At 43.7% G+C, this 13852-nt stretch overlaps 1 protein-coding gene and 1 long non-coding RNA gene across 2 annotated transcripts in view; one reads left to right on the top strand and one right to left on the bottom strand.

The window, feature by feature from the left end:
- Positions 1–13852, bottom strand: part of MAF (MAF bZIP transcription factor) — a 194075-nt gene that overhangs the window by 117305 nt on the left and 62918 nt on the right. The gene's annotated exons all lie outside the window — the stretch shown is intronic.
- Positions 574–13600, top strand: LOC135279365 (uncharacterized). Its single transcript, XR_010346628.1, has 3 exons — positions 574–1010; positions 8142–8284; positions 13463–13600. It is a non-coding gene; the product is annotated as an uncharacterized LOC135279365 (long non-coding RNA).

The following is a 13852-nucleotide window of genomic DNA, read 5'->3' as shown; positions in this document are numbered from 1 at the left end:
ATATCTCAAGCAGGTTTTTTTTCAGGGGAAGTTTAAAGGTGGTTTCTCACCTAATGAATCAATTCACAAACTGTTATTATCACCTGAATCACTACTGTGCCCCAGGGTCAAATGCCCCTTGGTCCCCTCTCAGAGCAGATATGGACAAACCCTCTGGAAGAAACCCTCTCTGCTGGCTCTGCCCGCTGGGCACAAAGCACACCTGGCTCTGAGCAGATTGGCACAAAACAGAAGCCAAAAGAAAGGCCACATTTAGGGAAAAAAATCATGCATAAATTCCCAGGCATTTTACTGAAAATCATCCTCAGATGGATGTGTCTGACTCTCGGCCACACTCAGCACTTGCAGCTGGGGTCAAGCTAAGAAACTCTGCACCCCTGGCTGCCCAGGCAGAGCAGAAAGGAGCAGGGCTGCTGCTGCTGCAGCATCAGGGCACTTTGTGTGCAAGGGTGCAATCATTTCATCCCAGGAATGCAAACTTCTTGTGGATAGGAAATTCCTGGAATTCATGCTCCTATGATGCAAGGAGGAATGTGCCTTTAAAAATTCTCACAGTCACTTTATTTTCATAGCCTGGCAAGGAGTTTCATACGCTAATCGGGAAGGGAAGCACAGCGCACCTTTAAATTAATATGGATAATATTTTTTCTATTACCCTGATGATTATCACCTAAATTGGCTTATAAAATGTTTAATGATTTATCCTGGCAGTGTTTTAGCACTGGAGAACTTTTTCTACCAGGGCCAAGTGAAGGATGACCTGGCACCAGAGCAGTTGGTAGCAGAGAACGGTGGGTCACAGTGGAGCTGCTGATGACACCGATCCCAGACCTCACCCCAGAGCTTGTGTGCAAGCTGAAGAATTTGACAGCAGGCCTAGAGCTTTATCAGAAGGTGGCTCACAGCTGGTGCCTGTTCCTGACCCCGCTGTGTGACGTGTCCCCTCGTGGGACCCCATCAGCTGCCCATAACCACAGGTCCAAAGGCAGATGCCACATCTTCACACCAAGGTAAGTGAAAAGGACACCACAGCTGCTCAGCTGCACAGAGTCATGGCACATGGGACAGGGGTATTTTATTTATCATCAGGGCATCCTTTGCCAGTCAGCTCCTATAAAACTTACAGTGACACAAGATTCTTACTGGCAGGCAAAATAGTTAGGTGTATACACAGTTCTCGGGGGAATAATGTGATTTCTTGTTCTTTTTACCAGCATTGTTTAACCAGGTCTGACAAACGTGTTTCTGAGGGAATGGAGTGCAGCTGGGTCGAGCAGAAGTGCTTGCCTGAGCAGGCACCTGCATTGTGCACTGGCTGGGTGTACATCCTTGCCTGCAGATGCTGCTGCCTCCCAGGATTTCCTACACAGTGTCTAAAAATCACCAATCTGTGTTAGGGTTAAATGACATTTTGCACATCTGAGATTTCTGCCTGTATCTGGCACAGAGAGCAAGAAAGAGAGAGAAAACCTGAATAATTGAAAGGGGAGGATGGAACAAAAAAAATTTTTTTTTAAGAAAAGATCAGTTCTCAGTTGGCAAGAGGAAATCCTACCAAGAATATAGGGAGATAATACTGAGCTGCTATTATATCACTGCATCCCTCTGAGGAAAAAGTTATCTCTCAATGGATCCAAAAGGATGTTTTAAGTGAATCAGTAAATGAACTAGTCTGGGGACGTGAACAAAATATGTGTGTTTTCCAGTCTCTGAATATAAACAAACAAAGCATAAATATTCAGAAATTACTCCAGTTAGTCCTCTCAAAAACTCTTTGAGCAATGAGATAAATAATGCGGATGTTTGCAGTTCAGAGCAGATGATCTCTGTGGGGGAAAAGGCAGGAGAGGAAGGAGCTGTACTCCTCCTGTCCCAATCTTTGGTGATTTACTCACCCATCACGGCAGCCCGGCACAGAGAGGTGTCCACACCACATAAAGCTCAGTGCTAACATACGACACACATAATGGACCTGCTTGGAAGTCTTCACTTGAGGATTTATGAAGAACAATCTAATTATTCAACTCAGTGCTGCTCACTACCATTATTGCTCCTATTTAAAGCCTCCATGGAACAGGCCGTTTGTCTCAGGGGACAGACCTTGTCATAGTGGTTTTCATTGATAGAAATACACTCCTCAGTTTTGATAGCAACCCAGCTAATCCTGGAGAGACTTGGTAAACATATCTCACACTTGATAGGCCCAAGGAATTAGGCCTTGACAACCCTGATTTTCCAGGAACAGAAAAATGGAGTTGCTTTACCAATAAACTCTAATTAAAGAGGAGCAAAGACTGACCCAAAGCCTCTGTTTGCTGCAACAGCACAAGGGCTCTGTGGCTTCCTCCTGCCTGTAATTGCTTCAGCATCCCGAAGGAGGGAGGGAGGTTGTCAGCATCCCCCCCATCAAACAGAGGTTGTTCTGTTATTTATAACCCTGGGATGTGTAACAGACGAGAGGAGTCACCTTGGCTAAGCAAGTCTCTCCTGTAGCCTAACCTTGGGTGAGCAGCAGCAAGAAGAGCACGTGCAGTGGTGCCAGCGTGGCAGGAGGCAAAGGGAGGCATGGCCGGAATTCCCATTCAGCTCCAACCACATGGCAAGGCCTCAGCACAGTCCCTCATCTTCACTGGAAACAGTTTTCCTATTTTTTTAAATTTGCCTGAATGTTTATTGGTTCTATCTGTATGCAGAATTATAGGTGAACGTCCTTTGTTCCACCTCTCCTACCAAAAGTTAGTGAAGGTTTGCATTCTCCAGGTAAATTATTTAAAAGTGGGGGTAATTAATATTTCCTAAAAAACAACTGGGGACTCACCAAATTCCTGTCACTGGCTGCTGGTACCAGTCACACACTGCCTGTAACCAAGAGATGCTGAAGGATAAGAGTGTGTGGCTCTTATCATCAGACAATCCTAAATGAATAATTTTTCAGTCCTTCACATTACAAGCTAAATGCTGTCCTGAGTGCACCCCTCTGCTTTGCACAGGCTGAGCAATGCCTGCACATCCTCCAGGATTTAAGGCTGTGATATTCAGGGGGGGCCTCAGGGAACAACTGATCAGGTTTTTAAAGGTATTTAGATACCAAGCTCCCATTGATTTTGAGACTGGCTACATGTCTGGAAATCTTGCTATTGCTTTGCTGTTTTATCTTTCTTTGCTCAAGGCAGTGCTAAGAATGATAGATGTGCCATAATTAAAAATATACATGGAAAGCTCAACCCACATATATCTGGTCTTCTTTATTTCTCTTCCAACCAGGAAGTCCAGACCTCTTGCCTCAGTGTCAAAACTGGATAAATTCTTTCCCTTGGATAAATATAGCTATTTTTTTCTAACATTCACACCACTTTTTGAGGTTTCTGATCTGAACCTAATCCTTAAGTTTTTGTCTTTTGAGTAAGGGAATCTCACTCTGCTGGGGCTTTCTCTGCAGCTTCATTTTTGCTTTTATCTTTCCCAGTTTTTGAAGGCTACATGGGCAAAACCTGCTCAGAGCCCAACACCAGCCTTGGCAGGTAGCTCAGAGGTGCCTGCATGGTTTGCACAACAGTGGAGGGCACATAGCTCCTCAAAACTTTATTTTTGAGGCCACAATCACAAAAGCAGTGACTTTCTGGCAACTCCTGGACATAAAGGCTAAAATCATGGGTTTTTCCTGCAGACAGAATAGATGCTTGCAAAGGGTTTTGACCTACTTTTCTTTACCCATAATGCAGATCCCAAATGCTTTGGCTACTCATGGTCAGCATTCAAGTGCTAAATGTTTCTGTATGCTCCCACACACATGCTGTGGCCTGAGACAGAGCAGGAAAATCATGGTATAAAAGTAATAATCTGGATTCTAATTGTTGACTGGCACATGAATATTTGAACTGGAGATCCTTTCTCATGCTGAATATGGTAAAAGGGTACAGGTGGGTTACAAACCTCTGAGGGTTAGAAAGACTCAGTTTGAACAGAAACTTGTAGCCAAGGCAGCATCCCTGAGGAATGTTTTATAAGGGTGAAATGGGCCTGATTCTGCCTTGCCATCAGAGTGGCACCAGCATGTGCTTCAGTAATTTTTTATGTGCATCATTCCTACAGGAGGCTGTGTTTCTGTGGTTTTAGTTATTTGTGGAAAATGTGTGATGAGATCCACAACCAGCCACCTGCTAAGGCCATTTCCATGATGGAGGTGATACCCAAAAGTACTGAGTGCCTGAGGAACAGTCAGGGAAGGGAGCAGAAAAACTGTGATGATTATAATACAACGCACTTGTGATGACATTTGTTGATTATCTAAAGATTAGGCACCAAGTCCAACTCCACTTGCAGTCAACAAGAAGAACAAAATACCTCAAAAGTGTAACTCAGCCACCCAAAGATGGAGGGATCCTGGATGACTTGGATGCAGGAGACTGCTGATTTCTGAACAGGTCTCAAGCAGGGTGCCCAAGCTATGCCAGAAGCCACCCTGATCCTACTCATGCATAAATTGCTGGAAGCTCATGCAGTTGCTGAAATAACGTGACCTGACTGTAAACATTGCAAGTAGAAATCAGTGATTTCTTTTTAAACACACTGCATGGAAACAAGACAAATGTGAGCCAAAAACCCATGTGGCTCGGTGATAGATCACACTGTATCACAGCTAGGAAGAAAAGGCTCGTTCCTGGCTTCAGCACGGATGCTTGCTGCTGAAGGTAGTAAAAGTCCAGCTAAAGTTATTTTACTAGCTTGTAAGTAACAGCCCTCCCAGATCATAAATTACTTTCCTGTAGTAATTTACTGTTCAGGGTAAGATGAACCACTCTAAAAAGTAGCCTGATGATGCTGTCCAAATGAATTTCATTGCAGGATGAGGATTGTGGGATTTATGCTGTGGCTTTGTTCTGTACTCCCACGTTCCTGACAGGTTAAATCACCAAAGTAGCCAAGTGGCCAGAGCCTGCTCCAGCCTGCTCTGGTGAGCAAGCAGGTGTGGTGATCTGTAATGGGAATTCTAGACCCCAAACACTCAATGGCGGAATATGGCAAAAGCTTGGGCTGGTCTTTAGGACACCATTTTCTCAGGGCTCATCATGTTTTTGGATTGTGAAACAGCTTAGCTGGAGGCAGAAACGACATGAGCTGGCAGAGCTGGGAGAGCTGGGAGATGGAGAGAGCAGCCCCAGCTTCTTCAAACAAAACTCTTGCATGAAACCCTCTTCTTTTATTGAGCAGGGCACAGCAAACCCCAAACAGTCAGGAGTGCCCATTCTAACAACGTCTTGAGGTGCTGTTCTCTGTGCAGGAAGGAAGGAAGGAAGGAAGGAAGGAAGGAAGGAAGGAAGGAAGGAAGGAAGGAAGGAAGGAAGGAAGGATCGGTAACCAAGGTGAACCAGCTTACAGCAGTAGTCTAGGAAAGACAGCCCTGAAGAACATGTTATACCAGGGACTGAGCATAAAAATGTTGATCTACTACAAAAATCACTGGTTTAGCAGTAGATTATTTCCCTCCCTTCCAAGGAACAAACTCCCCTTTTTCCTTTGCCTTCTCCACACACCTGCACACACAGAGTGACACTGACATTCTCTCACCCTTCAACCATCCCCACCCCAAGCACGGGTGGGTACCCTGGGCACACTGCCCTTTCACCTGGGGTGGTGGGCTCTGGTGGAGTCAAGAACAGAGGGCAAAACAAAACCCACTGCACACAGTAGATTCCAGTGGAAGAAACTCTTGCACTGTATTTAGACAGTGAGACACAAATATGTGAAGCCTTCCCTTGGGGGGGAAAAAAAAATTAACTTCATTGCGTCCTCCAGCCTGCCTAAATCTTTTGGCACATTTCTGAGTATTGCTGTGCTAATGAGGTAAGGAGCAGCCAATGTCCAAATAAATTCCAGCAAGAAGTTCCAGTTTACTTTAAAGTCATTGACTCTCTTAGGAGGAGGTCAAGGCAAAGTTATTTGGTCGTGGTTTTTCTTTTGCTTCCTGTTTTAAGTTACCAAGTTCTTGTACCGTCAAAAAAAACTGCTGACTTCTACCCCTCAGGTGTCTGGGCTAAAGTGGAAAATGAGCTGCTGTTTCTTTCCCCTCCTCCTCTCTCTCTGGCTTCCTCCCTCTGTATGTTCCTTTGGGGTTGCTTGAGGGACAGGTACACAGCAAACAGCCCCCAGAATATCCTTAAAGGACAGAAAATATAGATTTTACAGATTTTAAAATACAGACAGGAAAGAAAATAGCCCTTGTAAGGCTCCACTGAATACAACAAAAGTACAAGAACCCCAAATAACACAGAGGCAGCTCTGGAGATTGACCTGGAGACCAGAGATGGACACTGGAGCCTTCGGACTTCAGCCAGGTGGGATTTCTCACTGTCCAAGTTTTGATAGTGTTAAGATCTGACAAATTACATTGACTTGTTGCGACAACATCCATACCCGAGACTCAGATGAAATTTGGGTTCACATTTTTACAAATTTGAAAATGTGAATTACTTTTTTTTCTTGAGTCATAAGTCTTTAAACGACTGTCTAAGACTCACAGAAAAGTCAGTGCAGAATAACTCCCCTGAATAAGTTAAAACCTTTCCTGACCTCACTACTAAAGTATTTGAGGCACTAAATGAAACAAGGCATAAGAGAAGGAAAAAAAAAAAAGGTTCTGTGGACATGCTACAGCATCTCTTTATCTTCACAGCCTGAAGAGGGTGGAGCACAATTAGCTCATCTGTGAGAAATTTGGGCAGGCAAGAAGCTTCAATAACTGTTACATTCAGCTCCAGACCAGGATCCTGCTGTCCCTTGCATGGCAGCTCAGAAAGCATCAGCTGGGCAGGGGAGCTTAGGAGGCTGTGGTGGCCAGAGAAATGAGTGGGACCCAGAGGGGATAAGGACACATGGGGAATAGATGCCAAGAGATGCCCTGGTGGTGATCAGCTTCAAATCCCCAGTGGAACCTCAGCTCTGACGACTTCCTGAGCAAGGAGCAGGTAGCAAAGGGAACTGTCACACCTGCAATGCCCCCTTCTTCTTTCTCCTATATTGAACATCAAAGGGAAAATATACAGAGCCACACGGATTTTGCACAAGCCCAGGTTTTAGCTGCCTGTAAGTCTGGCTCTCCAAGAAGTGACACTGGTCCTGAGTGACTCCCTCACCCTCTGCTAGAATGGGGTGAAGTTTTCAGCTTTGGTGTATGTTCATGGCAAGCCTCATGATGCATTCTCATCCAAAATATGTTTTTTGAGGAGTGGAAGCAGAAAGAGATATTCCCAGGCAGCTGGATGTGAGAGTATTTCAATATCCGTTCATCCAAGCTTTAATCTCTAAATTGCAAAAACATTAACATTATTGATTGATCAGACATCAATCCAACAGGAAATTTAATTAAATTAAAATGTGTCACTGAGCAGTCCTCGCGCTGTCACGTATAAATCTTTGGAAATAAGTAGACAAAGACAGAAGCAATTGATACCATGTTCCCAGTTCAATTTATCCCCCACCATTTCATTTTGCCACTGATCCCAAGTGTGCTCACAGACTCACAGGGGGACAGCCTCATCTGCAGGGTGTCCATCTGATGCACTCCAGCACCAGAGCCCTCCACGTCCACTGCATGTGGGTATTTACAGCTGCATAGGCTCAAACCAGATGGCTCTGGGGAAACAACCTTATTTCAAGGCATTGTTATGGGGCTCACCTTGACTCAGCACTGCTCCTCCTGGTAGCTGATTTGTCCCCATTGGCAGGAGGGTCCCAGAGAAAGGCTGAGAAGTGCCTTACATTAAATCATTTATTCCAGGGCTGAGCATTTTGCAGCATCCAGCAGTGCCAGAGTCCCCACCAAAGCATGTGTGGGTATCAGCAAGGTGCTGAAATGGATGATTAAGAAACAACTCTGTACCACAACTTCTTTGGAGTACTATAAATCATTACAGCTGACTGAATAACACAAAAAGAGATTAAGAAATATTTTCTCCAATTCATTTCTGAACACCAGTGGGTTTGGTTTGCTGTCACTTACGACAGGATGATATTTACTGTAATTTATTATTACCATTGCTGCTATTCCAGCAGCCACTGGCTATTCATGAGAAAGTTTGAGAAGCTGGAAAGTTCATATAGTTTTTATTTTTTTTGCTAAAGTGTTTTTTTCTACCTGACAGGGTGTTGTTTTTTCCCCAACATCTGTTATTCTCCTTCCCAAGTGCCAGTGTCCTGAGGGGAAACCAAGGGGCTGCACGTGACTGCGCTCACGCACTGGAGGATGGGGAAGAGCAGAAGGGAAGGAGTCAGCAAATGGTGCTGGGTGAGATGTCCTTGCTTTCAATGGAGCATGGGGAAGGAAGGAAGGGAAATCCAAATCAGTATTTACAGACATAAAAATTCAGCACTAAGCATTTTGCAGAAAGAAGACAAACAAACATTTGGTTACCCAGGTGAGTGGTACCCACCACTCTCACCATGGAGTGCACAGACTCCTGTAGACTCTCTGCCTCTCTGTCTGTCCAGCACCAAGCTGCATGTGAGTGCTGCTGTCTTCAGAAACCCCTTGAATTATTTCAGGGTTTACTTCCTCTAATCTTACCAAATCCAAACTCCAATTCCATTTCTTGAGAGCTGCCCTCAAAACAAATACTGAGGTTATACCAATTGGCTTGTGACTAGATGTGAAAATAGAGCTGTCTCAGCACAGAGTCCCACAGACAGGGCACAGATTTTCGCTGTCTCCACCTCCCACTTGCAGCACAAGTACAATTTTCATGCCTCTGTCAGAAGTGCCAACCTGGGGAAGTTGCAATGAGCAAGCAAGGAGAGGGGCGATGAATTAACTTGACAACAGCAATTGCTGCTGATAAATCTCTTAAGAATTTGATCCATAAAGGTTTGTTTCTCTGTGGTCCATGACAGGGGTGGCAGTTTTTGGGGTCTCCTGCAGCACGTGGTGTGTGTTTCAGCTCAGATGCATATCTGCTTTGCAAAGGAAAACCCCCACTGCACAGAACAAAGTGAGCTCAGCTGCATGGGGAAATGGATCTGGAACTGCATTTAGAGGCAGTGATTTATGTATAAATTATAAAGTGTGTCAATTCCGGACACCCATTTATATGGAGTTTGTCAGACCCTGCTCTGGAACGTGTATTGCCTGCAGAAACCATCCGGAAAACCTGAGAGGCTGCTTTAAACCCTGGCATGTGAAAGGCCCCAAACCAGGATTTAATGGATTAGTAAGGCTGAAAAGGACCATCAGAGTCATCTGGTTTTGCTTCCTATGTAACACAGCTGAAGAACTTCACCCACTCATTTCAGCATCAAAGCCATAACTCCTGCTGAAGCTATTGCATAGCTTTAGAAAGACACTCACTCTTGATTTAGAGACTGAAAGCAATGCTCAATCCACCACATTCCTAAGCCAAATGTTCCAGCCATTAACTACTCTTGCTATTAAAAAGGCACACTTTCTGGGCAATTTTATCTAGCACCAGCTTCATACAGTCAGATCCTGCTCCATCCTTCCTTGCTGTATTAAAGAGCAGGTGCAGGTCAGGTTTAAGTTGTGTGGATTGTCCTATGAATCACTGCATGTTTTCTCAGACAGTCTTGCAAATATGCTACCTGAGAGGATTTATGAATGAACAAATTAATTGACAGTATCATTTACAAGAGAATAACCAGAAAAATCCCCTCTCTTCTGATGAAAAACTTCTGCCCATTTTTGTGTGCATGTCTGTGTTTCATTTTGCTTTTAATCTGATGACTCTGAGATGATATGGATAAAGAGATACAGGTAAAAATGTGTCACACAGATCTCTCCCCCAGAACATTAGTAGAGGCATAATTCTGTGCATCAAAGCACAGTCTGTGTCACATCCAGCACAGACACTGAACAATGTCCCTTTAGAAAGGGCAGAGGGTGAGAGTAGCTTTATGACACTATTGATTTATTCTGTGCCTGCAGTTAAAAACTATACCCAGACAGACAATAAAAATAACTGCTCTAACCATATAACAGCTTCCTGCTACTAAAATGGATTTTACACTTAAAGGCATGGAGGGCTTTTCTTTTTTCCTTAAGTCTCAATTATGACTTTTTTCTGAATAAATGGAAATGAGAAATTGTCAGAACTGGTTTAATTCTGATGTTGTGCTTTTTTTGCTTGTCTCTGTGTTTAAAAAGGCCAGGATTATTTTCCCATTGCAAAGTTGTGTTGTAAGTGCACTAGCAGGCACAGTAATCTGGTGTTAATCACACCAGATAATTTGGTACACGACTTCTGCATGAAGAAATGGGCAATAGTAGTTTGGAATGGATGTATCATAAGAAATAAAATTGATTATGGTCTGTGTGGTCAACAAGATGAGCTAGGATTGAGGTTGTGACCTTAGATTTGAATGATAAAATAATATCTAGAGCAGCAGAATCATCTCCTAGAAAATGTATTTTCATCCCAAGGACTCCACAGCTTTGCACACTGAGATCTGGGCAAGCTGCAAGTGCTTTTCTACACAACACTGGTGTCTTAAGTAGGTTCCTAACAGGCTTCTATTGAAATTAGGCAGTTTCCATGATAATAGGGAAGGAATCTTAAAAATGGAAGCCCTGGACTGTGTGGACATGAATGGATCAATGAAATGTTTTAAGACCATATAAGCCTCCCTTGAGGTCTTTATCAAGATCCCTGAAGGTGCTGAAAGAAATGAAGATGGCAGGACAATGGGTCTGTGAGGTGGCTCCAGGGGCAGCTGCACAGGTCCTGTCTCACTGTTAGGACAGTTTTGGCTAGAAATTAAATTATTCAGACCAGGGGAATTATTGATCTGAAACTTGGGCTTTTTTCAGATTTTTGTCAGCAGGGCCAGTCCTCTGCTCCAGTTCATCAGTTCAAAAAAGCAGAACCCAGAGGCACAAAACACAGGCAGTGAGGTGACACAAATGAAAGCCCAGAACAGAAGGAAAAATCCCAAACTACAGGAAAGACAGTGTGAGATAGGATGAGGTGGTCAGGTAGTGCAAGGAGAGATGTGCACCACAGCCTGTTTCTCTGCAGAATGGAAATGAGCAGCCTGCGTGCATGAGGTCAGACAATATAAGGAAGAGAGCACTGGGCTGGGAAAAAAAAAAAGCTCAGAAAAGGAAAAAGAAAAGGAGGAGGAATCTGCAATTCAAGTGTCATTCCCTTTCCATAGGTTTTATGATTTGGGAGATACTGCCTGAATGACACACAATGTGAGATATTGTAATGTGATCTCCTGTCCCTGGAGATGCTCTCAGAAATTAGATTATTACATGAGCATGGCTTTTATAAAAGTGAGCAAACATTGTAATAAATGAACTCAAAGAGTGAGAAAAATCAAGATTAGACTCTTCACATTTGGCTGGGGGATTTTTTCCACTTACTTATGCTCTGTAATAAAGCTTAGATACATTAATTAACTTGCTTTAAAATTGACTTATTGAATAAGTTTGGAAGATACATTTTTGTTTTAATCTGTAAAACATACAAATAGGAATGTTTACACAGAAAATTACTCTGTGGAATTTGTATACTTCCACCCTTAAGAGAGAAGACTTTTTTCAGCTTTGTTTTCACATGTCCTTTTGGTGGTTCTGGTATTGGAAATTTCATTTCTTGCAGTGGGGGTCATGGTCTGCTGAAACCCTCATGGGACATGACACTGAAAATAGGGGTCTGATTTCTCTGATTTTCATGCAGTGGTCAACAGAAAATATCTAAGATGGAAGTTAAAATTTTCCTTTCAGCTACAGGTCCATTGTTAATCTTCACTGGATCTTCAACTCCTCTGGACAAGCCAGGATCTGGCCCTTAAATGCTTCCACACAGCTCCTCCCTCACCCAGGATTTGTCACACAATTTCAAGAGCACAATTTCCCAATGAATCACTCCTCTCTGTTCCTTACACCTCACTTTTATTTTTATTACTTTTTGGAGCATGATTGTTTTACAGCCTTTCAATCATCAGCCTCTTCTGAGAGTTCCAAATGTTTAAGCAGTTTCAAACCCATGTGGTTTTAGCACTCGGCTCTCAGAGCTGTTTTTCCACACGGTGCTGTGGGACCCCTGTGCAAAGACATCACGGATGGCTCCCAAATCCCACCTGCACAGACGGCTGCTCTCCAGCTCCCTCCATGCCTGCATGGCTCAAGAGCAACTCTGACAGGACTTTAAATGGGAGTTCATGGCCCATTGAAGAAGGTTGCACCAGAGCTTTGTCAGCCTGTGGTGAAATCTTCACCCCTCTGGCTGGGATGCTTAACTGGGAGAAAAGCTTCTCTCTGAAAATCCCAACAGCTCTGAAATGTTGGAAAAAATCTTTATGGGGGAGTGATCCCTTCTGGTGCATTTCAAACCCTGCTCTTCAGAGTAGCAGATATATTTATGTTGGAGGTGGGTTGCTAAGTACAGTAACTACTCCACAGGAGCCAGGCACAACAAACCAGCTCCTCAGGTCTGATGCTGTGCTTGAGCACAGCTCCACGAGTGTGGATGGCTCCACAGCTCAATAAGTGTGATAAAACATGAATTCTGAGTAGGGAATTATTTAAGATAGCTGTGGCATCTGAGGGTTTGTGCAGTGAAGAGGCTCTGCAGGAGCTGGTCTCTCCCAGAAGTAATGAATAGACTGGTGAGTTTTATCAGGGAAGGGAACCATTCTTGATGTCTCCTGGTACAGGTCAGAACACTGGGTACGTCTTTGGTGACACAATAGATAATGAGTGATGGAATAATGAGTCATGGCCTAATCAAAGGGGAAAAGGCCATGTCTTACCTGGTGCAGCCCCATATTGCAGATTTACTACACTTATGCAATGTGAGCACTCCAAACACTTGTGTCAAAACCAAATCCTAGAACTTGTCTGGTTCTGGGATATTATGCTACATTTAGGAACTTGTTTCAGCATAGCTTTCTGGAGGATGAAGCAAATGCATTCTGCCTCATCTATTCCCCCTAAAACATCAGTGAAAGAGAAGCAGATATGTTTCATCTTCCTGCATTTTCATCTGAAAGTTTCATTTGGGAAAGAAACAGACTGAACAGAAAAAATAGGAGATAAAGCTGAGAGATCTGAGTGGCTGTGATTGTTTGTAACTTAGTGAGCTGGTCTTTGAGAAGTACTCTGTCCACTAACTGGATGCCAATTGCCAAGAGATGCTATCAGTTGATTAAAACACAGCCTGCCAGCTTCCTGCTTGATAAAACTAAGTACAATCTGATTGGGAATTCTCAAATCCATTACAGAATGGCCAGTCCATCACTTAAATCAGCATACACCATTTCCCCATGAATCATCAACATACTTTGGTAATATATTTGCAGCAGCTAAACCCTGACAAAAACACTGACAGTTTGTCAAAAAGGTCCCTGAGCTCCGGATCCTGGGGGTGGGAAATGGCGGGACCGTGAGGGTTTCCTGTTGTTCCCTGCTCAGCTGGGTGAAGGTCATTTCCTCTCCTCTCTCACGCAGAAGAAGCTGAACCCTCAACCCTTGAAGGTGTGTCTGTGAGCTCCCAGAAACAGCAGCCAGTCCATGCAAGGAGCCCTCTCCTGCAGGGCCATGCTGACAAGGGTCACTCCCCAAAGGGGAGGGCTGGTCGCTACATTTGCCTCCTGGCAGGTAAGTAAATTAATCCCAGGGGACAAAAAAAAAAAAAAAAAAAAACAAAAAAAAAAAAAAACCCCACCACCAAAACCAAAACCCAAAAAAATCCCATCATGACCTATTACAAATCAGTCTTACTGAATAACTTTATTTCTCCTGCATGCTGTAACACAGAAAAAAAGAAAACAAAAATAAAATAAAACCATCAAAAACCCAAACCCAGGGCTGCAGAGCCAGGCCAGCATTCCTGCAGAG

The sequence above is a fragment of the Passer domesticus genome, chromosome 12 (genome assembly GCF_036417665.1).
Source record: "Passer domesticus isolate bPasDom1 chromosome 12, bPasDom1.hap1, whole genome shotgun sequence".
In the NCBI taxonomy this organism is placed as follows: Eukaryota; Metazoa; Chordata; class Aves; order Passeriformes; family Passeridae; genus Passer; species Passer domesticus.
The sequence above is the reverse complement of the archived record's forward strand: the minus strand, read 5'-3'. Positions and strand labels throughout refer to the sequence as shown.